At 32.2% G+C, this 10,846-nt stretch overlaps 1 protein-coding gene across 4 annotated transcripts in view; it reads right to left on the bottom strand.

Moving 5' to 3' along the window:
• ec (echinus) overlaps positions 1-10,846 on the bottom strand; it is a 316,039-nt gene that overhangs the window by 64,258 nt on the left and 240,935 nt on the right. The window lies entirely within an intron of this gene.

Here is a 10,846-nt window from a genome sequence, read left to right as displayed (position 1 = left end):
GGCATGTCAAAAACAAGAAATACGATTACAATAAAAAAACACAAAAATTCCAATAGTTTCAGATTCATCTACTCGCTGTCTATTCCATTATTGCTTTTGCTGCCGAATGCACAACGCGTATGCCATTAAAAGCTAATATTTAACACTTTATGAGCCACCATCCCAAAAAAAGTCGACGCGCGCAGCTTATGTTGAATGATGAGTCAAATGGCGCGAGCTATACATGATCCCATAAGCAGAAACAAAAACAAAAAAGAACATACAAAAAGTAGATGCTGCTTGGAATGTTTAATAGAGCAGTTGTAATATTGAGCCCTTTATTTTGTTGTTTTTGTTTTGTTGTACTACCTTTTGATCTTCATCAAATTTTTTATTACAACCGTTCTGCGTATTGACTTTTAGGTGTAAGAGTTAATTTTTTTTAGTTAGTTTTGTCCTCGTTTCGTATTTCTGGGCCTATGTGGTCTGATTGTTGTGAGTCATTTGATGTAAACGGTTTGTGTGTATGTGTGTGTCATATGCTGTTCGTGGAGCATCGTTATTCGATTTTTTTGTGACTTACCAAACAGCGTATATGCATTAAAAAACCTTTTATTGGTTTTACATATTTAATTTTTTTATGGTTTTTGTAATAGTGTTGTTGTGGTTTTCTCTTAGTTCAATCGATGCTGCAGTTCAAAACAAGCAACTTAAATTAAGCACGTGTGACTTTTTGTTAATTTTCTATGCTTCTAGCTCATTTAAATAAGTTATGCTTATTGATAAATAATGGCGGTATTCTGATGGATACTAAGTTATAAGCAGAAAATTAAAAATTTTGTTTTTTAAATTTTAAAAAATTTCATGAATATTAAAACCAGAGCTGCTCAACCCCTATACACTTATACTACTTTTGTTTTTGTTTTGCCCTGAAGAGTAGGTACAGATACAAATTTACACTTTGATTATAAAAAAATGTTTCCTAGTACTCCCATATGCCCATACATATAAATTCGATTCATATGAAAGTGTCTGAATTTCAGATGAAAGTGGAATAAAAAGCCCTTCCATATGAAGACAAGGCACTTCGGTATGATACTCAAATTTACGGTAACAAACTGACACCAAACAATTTTTCAAAAATATTGTAGCACTGATAAAAATTTTAATTCAAAATGTATTCATTAAGGGAACCATCAATATTCTTTAAACATTTAAAATATTTTATTTTTATTTTTTTTTTCAATTTAAAACTTTCAGTGTACATATAATTTTGTATACGTATTGTGATTTGCACTTCCATATACAAATTTCTAAACAGCCCTTATTAAAACTAACTTAATTTTTTTTTTATTTCCAAATTATTAACATTTGTAAACTATTTTTTATAGAAAATTTTCAATATAAATATTCAAGAAAATTTTCAAATATTTTTTTAAACGTCATTTAATGATAAAAATGTATACTGAGATCAAGAAGTACCGAAAAATTTCCGTAAAAAGTACTGAAATTTGTTTAACGAAATTTAAAAAAATTTCAATTTATTTAATAAAATAAAAAGTTTAAAAAAATGTACGCTAATTTTTTTTTATTTAACAAAGCTATCAATATAAATTTACATAAGCTTTTCTATGAAGAACTAAATTTTTTTAGCTCATTAAAACCTCTATTAAAATTTCGAAAATATTATGTAGAAAATCTTGTCACAAATTAGGTTACGTAAAAGTTTTTGTAAAATATTTTAATATTTTTCTAAACTATTTGTTCAAGAATATTTTTTAAAAATTTTCTACATAACGCTCAGAAGTTTAAAACAATTTTTTTAAAAATTATAAAAAAAATCAAGTAAGGACGGTGAAGTCTTCGGCACAGCCGAAGACCTGTCATTAATGGGGCTGAACAGTAATCTTATCCCGTTCGTAATCTCCAAATAATCGGATTATAAGATAAGAAATATATAGTGAACAAATTTACATACCTAAACGATTTTTAAGATAAATATAAAATAAAAATGGGAAAAAACCACCTTATCTGAACGATCGGTTGTATGGGATATATATTATATAAGCTCTGATCGCAATGATTGTTACAGGAAATCTTCTATGATATATTAGAATAAATATCACCAAGTTTAACGTTTTTATATTGGAAATTAGGGGGGAAATTGCCAAAAATCTTTCTATCTGAACGATCGGTTGTATGTGATATATACTATATATAGCTCCGATCAAAGTGATTTTTTTTCAGAAAATCTTCTATGATATATTAAAATATATATCACCGAGTTTCACGTTTATATTTTTTAAATTAAGGGACAAATGGCCAAAAATCTTTCTATCTGAACGATCGGTTGTATGGGATATATACTATATATAGCTCCGATCAAAGTGATTTTTTCAGAAAATCTTCTATGATATATTAAAATATATATCACCGAGTTTCACGTTTATACTTTTTAAATTAAGGAACAAATGGCCAAAAAGCTTTCTATCTGAATGACCGGTTGTATGGGATATATACTATATATAGCTCCGATCAAAGTGATTTTTTCAGAAAATCTTCTATGATATATTAAAATATATATCACCGAGTTTCACGTTTATACTTTCTAAATTGCGGCAGGAATGACCAAAATCGTCTTATCTGAACGATCGGTTGTATGGGAGATATATGTTATAGTAGTCCGATCCTACCGGATCCGACAAATGTCTAATATAATACAAAAATACATCCCTGCGCCAAATTTCATTGAGTTATCTCAAAATTTGAAGGACTAGTTTGCGTTCAAACAGACAGACGGACGGACAGGCGGACATGGCTATATCAACTCAGTTCGTCGCCCTGATCAATTCGGTATACTTAATGGTGAGTCTATCTTCTATATTTCTCAACGTTACAAACATCGGACCAAAGTTAATTTACCATTTCATGTTCATGAAAGGTATAAAAATGTCAAATCTTTTGCAGAAAATCATACAAAAATCATATAAAAAAAATTATTAACAAAATGTCAATAAAAAGGTCTAACTTAAACTAAAACAAGTAAGGAAGGTTAAGTTCGGGTGTAACCGAACATTACATACTCAGTTGAGAGCTATGGTGACAACATAAGGGAAAATAACCATGTAGGAAAATGAACCGAGGGAAACCCTGGAATATGTTTGCATGACATGTGTATCAAATGAAAGGCATTAAAGAGTATTTTATGAGGGAGTGGGCCATAGTTCTATAGGTGGACGCCATTTAGGGATATCGCCATAAAGGTGGATCAAGGTTGACCCTAGAATTTGTTTGTACGATATGGGTATCAAATGAAAGGTGTTAATGAGTATTTTAAAATGGAGTAATCCTTAGTTCCATAGGTGGACGCCGTTTCGAGATATTTCCATAAAGGTGTACCAGGGGTGACCCCAGAATTTGTTCTTACAATATGGGTATCAAAAGAAAGGTGTTAATGAGTATTTTAAAAGGGAGTGATCCTTAGTTCCATAGGTGGACGCCCTTTCGAGATATCGCCATAAAGGTGGACCAGGGGTGACCCTAGAATTTGTTTGTACGATATGGGTATCAAATTAAAGGTATTAATGAGGGTTTTAAAAGGGAGTGGTGGTAGTTGTATAGGTGGTCGCCTTTTCGAGATATCGCCATAAAGGTGGACCAGGGGTGACTCTAGAATGTGTTTGTACAATATGGGTATCAAACGAAAGGTGTTAATGAGTATTTTAAAAGGGAGTGGGCCTTAGTTCTATAGGTGGACGCCGTTTCGAAATATCGCCATAAAGGTGGTCCAGGGTGACTCTAGAATACGTTTGTACAATATGGGTATCAAACGAAAGGTGTTAATGAGTATTTTAAAAGGGAGTGGACCTTAGTTCTATAGGTGGACACCTTTTCGAAGTATCGCAATAAAGGTGGACCAGGGGTGACTCTAGACTTTGTTTGTACGATATGGGTATCAAATGAAAGGTGTTAATGAGTATTTTAAAAGGGCGTGGGGCTTAGTTCTTTAGGTGGACGCCTTTTCGAGATATGGCCATAAAGGTGGACCAGGGGTGACTCTAGAATTTGTTTGTACGATATGGGTATCGAGATATCGCGATAAAGGTGGACCAGGGGTGACTCTAGAATTTTTTTGTACGATATGGGTATCAAATGAAAGGTGTTAATGAGTATTTTAAAAGGGAGTGGGCCTTAGTTCTATAGGTGGACGGCTTTTCGAGATATGGCCATAAAGGTGGACCAGGGGTGACTCTAGAATTTGTTTGTACGATATGGGTATCGAGATATCGCGATAAAGGTGGACCAGGGGTGACTCTAGAATTTTTTTGTACGATATGGGTATCAAATGAAAGGTGTTAATGAGTATTTTAAAAGGGAGTGGGCCTTAGTTCTATAGGTGGACGGCTTTTCGAGATATGGCCATAAAGGTGGACCAGGGGTGACTCTAGAATTTGTTTGTACGATATGGGTATCGAGATATCGCGATAAAGGTGGACCAGGGGTGACTCTAGAATTTTTTTGTACGATATGGGTATCAAATGAAAGGTGTTAATGAGTATTTTAAAAGGGAGTGGGCCTTAGTTTTATAGGTGGACGCCTTTTCGAGATATCGCCATAAAGGTGGACCAGGGATGACTCTAGAATGTGTTTGTACGATATTGGTATCAAATTAAAGATATTAATGAGAGTTTTAAAAGGGAGTGGTGGCAGTTGTATATGTGAAGGCGTTTTCCAGATATCAACCAAAATGTGGACCAGGGTGACCCAGAACATCATCTGTTGGATACCGCTAATTTATTTATATATGTAATACCTGCCAAGATTTCAAGGGTTTTTTTATTTCGCCCTGCAGAACTTTTTCATTTTCTTCTACTTAATATGGTAGGTGTCACAACTATTTTACAAAGTTTTTTCTAAAGTTATATTTCGCGTCAATAAACCAATCCAATTACCATGTTTCATCCCTTTTTTTGTGTTTGGTATAGAATTATGGAATTTTTTTAAATTTTCGTAATTTTCGATATCGAAAAAGTGGGCGTGGTCATAGTCGGATTTCGTTCATTTTTTATACCAAGATAAAGTCAGTTCAGATAAGTACGTGAACTAAGTTCAGTAAAGATATGTCGATTTTTGTCAAGTTATCGTGTTAACGGCCATGTGGAAGGTCAGACGGACGACTGTATATAAAAACTAGGCGTGGCTTCAACCCATTTCGCCCATTTTCACAGAAAACAGTTAACGTCATAACGTCTATGCCCCTACCAAATTTCAAAAGGAGTGGTACATTTTTGTTCGACTTATGGCATTAAAAGTATCCTAGACAAATTAAATGAAAAAGGGCGGAGCCACGCCCATTTTGAAATTTTCTTTTATTTTTGTATTTTGTTGCATCATATCATTACTGGGGTTGAATGTTGACATAATTTACTTATATACTGCAAAGATATTAAATTTTTTGTTAAAATTTTACTTAAAAAGAATTTTTTTTTAAAAGTGGTAATAGGAGTAACGTTCCTGCCAAATTTCATCATGATATCTTCAACGACTGCCAAATTACAGCTTGCAAAATTTTAAATTACCTTCTTTTAAAAGTGGGCGGCGCCACGCCCATTGTCCAAACTTTTACTAATTTTCTATTCTGCGTCATAAGCTCAACTCACATACGAAGTTTCATCGCTTTATCTGTCTTTGGTAATGAATTATTGCACTTTTTAGGTTTTTCGATATTTTCGATATCGAAAAAGTGGGCGTGGTTATAGTCCGATATCGTTCATTTAAATAACGATCTGAGATGAGTGCTCAGGAACCTACATACCAAATTTCATCAAGATACCTCAAAATTTACTCAAGTTATCGTGTTAACGGAGGGACGGACGGACGGACGGCTCAATCAAATTTTTTTTCGATCCTGATGATTTTGATATATGGAAGTCTATATCTATCTCGATTCCTTTATACCTGTACAACCAACCGTTATCCAATCAAACTTAATATACTCTGTGAGCTCTGCTCAACTGAGTATAAAAAAATAATCGCATAAAAATTCACCAAACATTGATATGAATAAGTGGCCTTTAGTTTTTAATTTTTATTGTCCTGAAAGTATAATGAAGAGAACCAGCAAAAAAAAAAAATAAAAAAAAAAAGTTTTCTTTTAAATTTCAATAATTTTTGTACTGAATTTCGCGGATCGATATTTCAACACATTTTTATAAAGGTAATTGTTGTAAAACGTTTTGAAAAAGAAAATTTTTGTAGTTTTTCAATTGGTTGAGAATTTATGATATCATAGAGAAGTACCATACGAAAAGTAACAGTTTGGAAATTTTTTACATAGGATTTATTTGCAAAAAATTTTTAAGGTATTGCCTTTCTTAAAAAATGTATGGTTATGAAAATTTCCTTAAATATTTAAAAATTAAATGAAATGTTAATTAAAAAAATATTCAACATATTTAAAAAAATTTGTTTGAAATTTTTGTAAAAAGGAAATTGGTGTTTTTTAATTTGTCTAAGATATTTTTTAGATATTCGTGTTAAACAATTATTCAGAAAGAATAAGGAAATAAGTTAAACATTTTTTTTAATATGCTATAAAATTTCAACTATTTCATAAAATATTCTGAAAGATGTTATTTTTAAAATTTTTCAAAAAAGTTCCAAATTTTAAAATTTTTTAAAAAGTTGTCTAAAAAACTCACGCTGCAGAAGTTTCAGCTTTTATAAGACGGTGAAGGCCAGTGAGCTACGAATCGTTAACTGTAATAAAAAATAAGTCGGTTTGAAGTTTAAGCACTGCATTTCTACTACTACTGCAAAACAGTTGTTTACAAAAACGTCGTATTCCTTGTTATGTCTTAAGTCGTCTCATTTATATGGTTTCCAGTTTAAAATCTTATTGATTCAAAGCACATAAGATGAATTGGAGACCTTGTTAACTCCATTATTATCGAATAATAGTTTATTAGTTTTGAACGTTGGTATCGAAAAATTTGAGCCCAAAGTCAGTCATACGCTCGGATTGAATAATATATAAGTTTCCTTAATTAATGGATATTTTATTGTCCTGTGATTTTTTCTAGAAAAACTGTCAGGTATATTAAAAACGGTCAAGCAATAAAAATAATAATAACAAAGTTAGATATAGGTCACATTAGCCTTTTTATCACATTTATCAACAAAAAAAAAGCTGTATGGAAAAGAACATAAATTGCTCGAACTTAGTATTCTTATCATTCTTTGTATGAGGCAGCTCTATAATGAAGCATGTTTGCATAATTCTTATCTAGAGAGTATATTTGTCTGCATTGTACAAGATATATCAAAGAGACATCTTAAAAGAAAGTATTTGAACTTACATATATAGACATAAATATGAAGTTAGGTGCATAAGCAGCTTTTTTAGTTTATTTTAACAAAAACAAAAAAATAAAAAATAAACAAAGAAATATGTTTCATGCGCTGATTCTTTTACCAAGAATCACCTTTCCAAGAGTAACTGAAGCAATTGTAGCAATATAAAATATGTTTCCCAACTAAATAGTTAAGAGCGTTTAAATATTTACTTTAACTACATTATTATCAGACATTTATTTATTTTAGCGCTTATTTCTCTCATTCTATTCTTTGTCGTAAGCATTGGCATTTAGCACCCATCTAAGAATATAATGCATGTTGCATGATTTTTATGTTTCCCCACGGTTGCCTTACACTGGCACGTGCTTTTTACATCACATTTTCAATTTATATATTTATGTTATTTGTAATTTATTGATATTTTAAATTTATCACAGAGTCAGATCGCAGTTGGTACATGTGGCATATTGAATGCACTTTAATTAGTTTTCAATTAATTGTTTGCTTTGATTTACAGCAAACATATTGGAGGCGTTAATTGAGTGTATAAGCATACATATAGAGAAATTCATAGTCATAGATAGACAGTTTCACCTATTTTTTCAACTGCCAATAACTTTGTCAAAAATTAAACGATTCTCATAATTTTTTCTTTGAAATGTTCGTTATTACTTTTAATTTTATATATATTTATAAACAATTGCATATAGTTAAAAAAATTTATTTTTTTAGTATTTAGTACAAATTTATGACTTTTTTCTTCAAAAATTAATATTTCAAAAAGACTGTTGTTTTCGAAATATGAATTTTTTAATATTAAACTCTTTTTTCCCCAATATTGGTGCAATACATATCAGCATACAAGGCGATCAATGCCAAATGCTTAAAATTAATTAAAATATCACATTTATTATTAAAAACATTAATTTGTTATTATTTGTCAGAATATGGCAAAATATTTCACTAAACCTCCAATACCGCCACAAGAGCCTTTGCCATGTCCTGTTACAAAATAACTGTAATTCAGAAAAATAATAAAAAAAGAATTTTTTCAATAATAAATGTGATATTTTAATTATTTTAAGCATTTGGCATTGATCGCCTTGTATGCTGATATGTATTGTATCAATATTGGGGAAAAAAGAGTTTAATATCAAAAAATTCATATTTCGAAAACAACGAGCTTTGGCTAATGGATATTTACCCAAGTTGAAATATAAACTTCTCACTCGATATAGAAAAAGTTTAAACAAAAAACAATAACAGTTTTTTTGAAATATTAATTTTTGAAAAAAAGTCATAAATTTTTACTAAATACTAAAAAAATAATTTTTTTTTAACTATATGCAATTGTTTACAAATTTATATAAAATTAAAAGTAATAACGAACATTTCAAAGAAAAAATCATGAGAATCGGTTAATTTTTGACAAACTTATTGGCAGTTGAAAAAATAGGTGAATAAAATACCGATTGCATTTTATGGAAAATTGGTGGCTTTTGTACCAGATCAAAAAAATGTAGTAAATTCTCTAAACAAGAACATGGTGGAATACTAGTTTTAATATACATAAGTACCTGCTTCCAAAAAGAAAGTTCATAACACAATTTTCTATATATAATAAATACAATTCTTATATCACGGTGTTAGAGGCTTAACTCCCCAAAACGGCTGAACCGATTCTCATGAAATTTTGTGAGCATATTGGGTAGGTCTGAGAATCGGCCAAAGTCTACCTTTTTTTTCGCTACGTTCCTAGGGTCTTGAGATCAGAACTTGGACCCTGGTACCCCTAGAATGTGTTTATACAATATGGATATCAAATGAAAGCTGTTGATGAGTGCTAGAGTACAGGATAATTTTCATATAACTGGGAGGCTAGGGTCTCGAGATATAGCTCAAAACGTGGACCCGGATACACCTAGAATGTGTTTTTATATTATGGGTATCAAATTGAAGCTGTTGATGTGTGCTATAATACAGAGTAAGTGTTACACCGCTGAGTAACTAGGTCTCGAGATATAGGCCAAAATATGGACCCGGATACACCTAGAACGTGTTTATACAATATGGATATCAAATGAAAGCTGTTGATGAGTGCTATAGTACAGGATAATTTTCATATAACTGGGAGCTAGGGTCTCGAGATATAGCCCAAAACGTGGACCTGGGTACCCCTAAAATGTGTTTATACAATATGGATATCAAATGAAAGCTGTTGATGAGATCTATAGTACAGGATAATTTTCATACAACTGGGAGGCTAGGATCTCGAGATATAGCCCAAAACGTGGACCCGGGTACCCCTAGAATGTGTTTATACAATATGGATATCAAATGAAAACTGTTGATGAGTGCTATAGTACAGGATAATTTTCATACAACTGGGAGGCTAGGGTCTCGAAATATAGCCCAAAACGTGGACCCGGGTACCCCTAGAATGTGTTTATACAATATGGATATCAAATGAAAGCTGTTGATGAGTGCTGTAGTACAGGATAATTTTCATACAACTGGGAGGCTAGGGTCTCGAGATATAGCCCAAAACGTGCACCCGGGTACTCCTAGAATGTGTTTATACAATATGGATATTAAATGAAAACTGTTGATAAGTGATTTAGTGCAGGGTAATTTTCATACAACTGGGAGGCTAGGGTCTCGAGATATAGGCCAAAACATGGACCCGGATACACCTAGAACGTGTTTATACAAAATGGATATCAAATGAAAGCTGTTGATGAGTGCTATAGTACAGGATAATTTTCATACAACTGGGAGGCTAGGGTCTCGAGATATAGCCCAAACCGTGGACCTGGGTACCCCTAGAATGTGTTTATACAATATGGATATCAAATGAAAGCTGTTGATGAGACCTATAGTACAGGATAATTTTCATACAACTGGGAGACTAGGGTCTCGATATATAGCCCAAAACGTGGACCCGGGTACCCCTAGAATGTGTTTATACAATATGGATATAAAATGAAAACTGTTGATGAGTGCTATAATACAGGATAATTTTCATACAACTGGGAGGCTAGGGTCTCGAAATATAGCCCAAAACGTGGATCCGGGTACCCCTAGAATGTGTTTATACAATATGGATATCAAATGAAAGCTGTTGATGAGTGCTATAGTACAGGATAATTTTCATACAACTGAGAGGCTAGGGTCTCGAGATATAGCCCAAAACGTGCACCCGGGTACTCCTAGAATGTGTTTATACAATATGGATATTAAATGAAAACTGTTGATAAGTGATTTAGTGCAGGGTAATTTTGTTTATATAATATGGATATCAAATGAAAGCTGTTGATGAGTGCTATAGTTCAGGATAATTTTCATACAACTGGGAGGCTAGGGTCTCGAGATGTAGCCCAAATCGTGGACCCGGGTACCCCTAGAATGTGTTTATACAATATGGATATCAAATGAAAACTGTTGATGAATGCTATAGTACAGGATAATTTTCATACCCCTGGGTAACTAGGGTCTCGAGATATAAGTCAAA

The sequence above is a fragment of the Eurosta solidaginis genome, chromosome 4 (assembly GCF_040869045.1).
Source record: "Eurosta solidaginis isolate ZX-2024a chromosome 4, ASM4086904v1, whole genome shotgun sequence".
Classification (NCBI taxonomy): Eukaryota; Metazoa; Arthropoda; class Insecta; order Diptera; family Tephritidae; genus Eurosta; species Eurosta solidaginis.
This window is presented reverse-complemented; position numbering and strand designations above follow the sequence as displayed.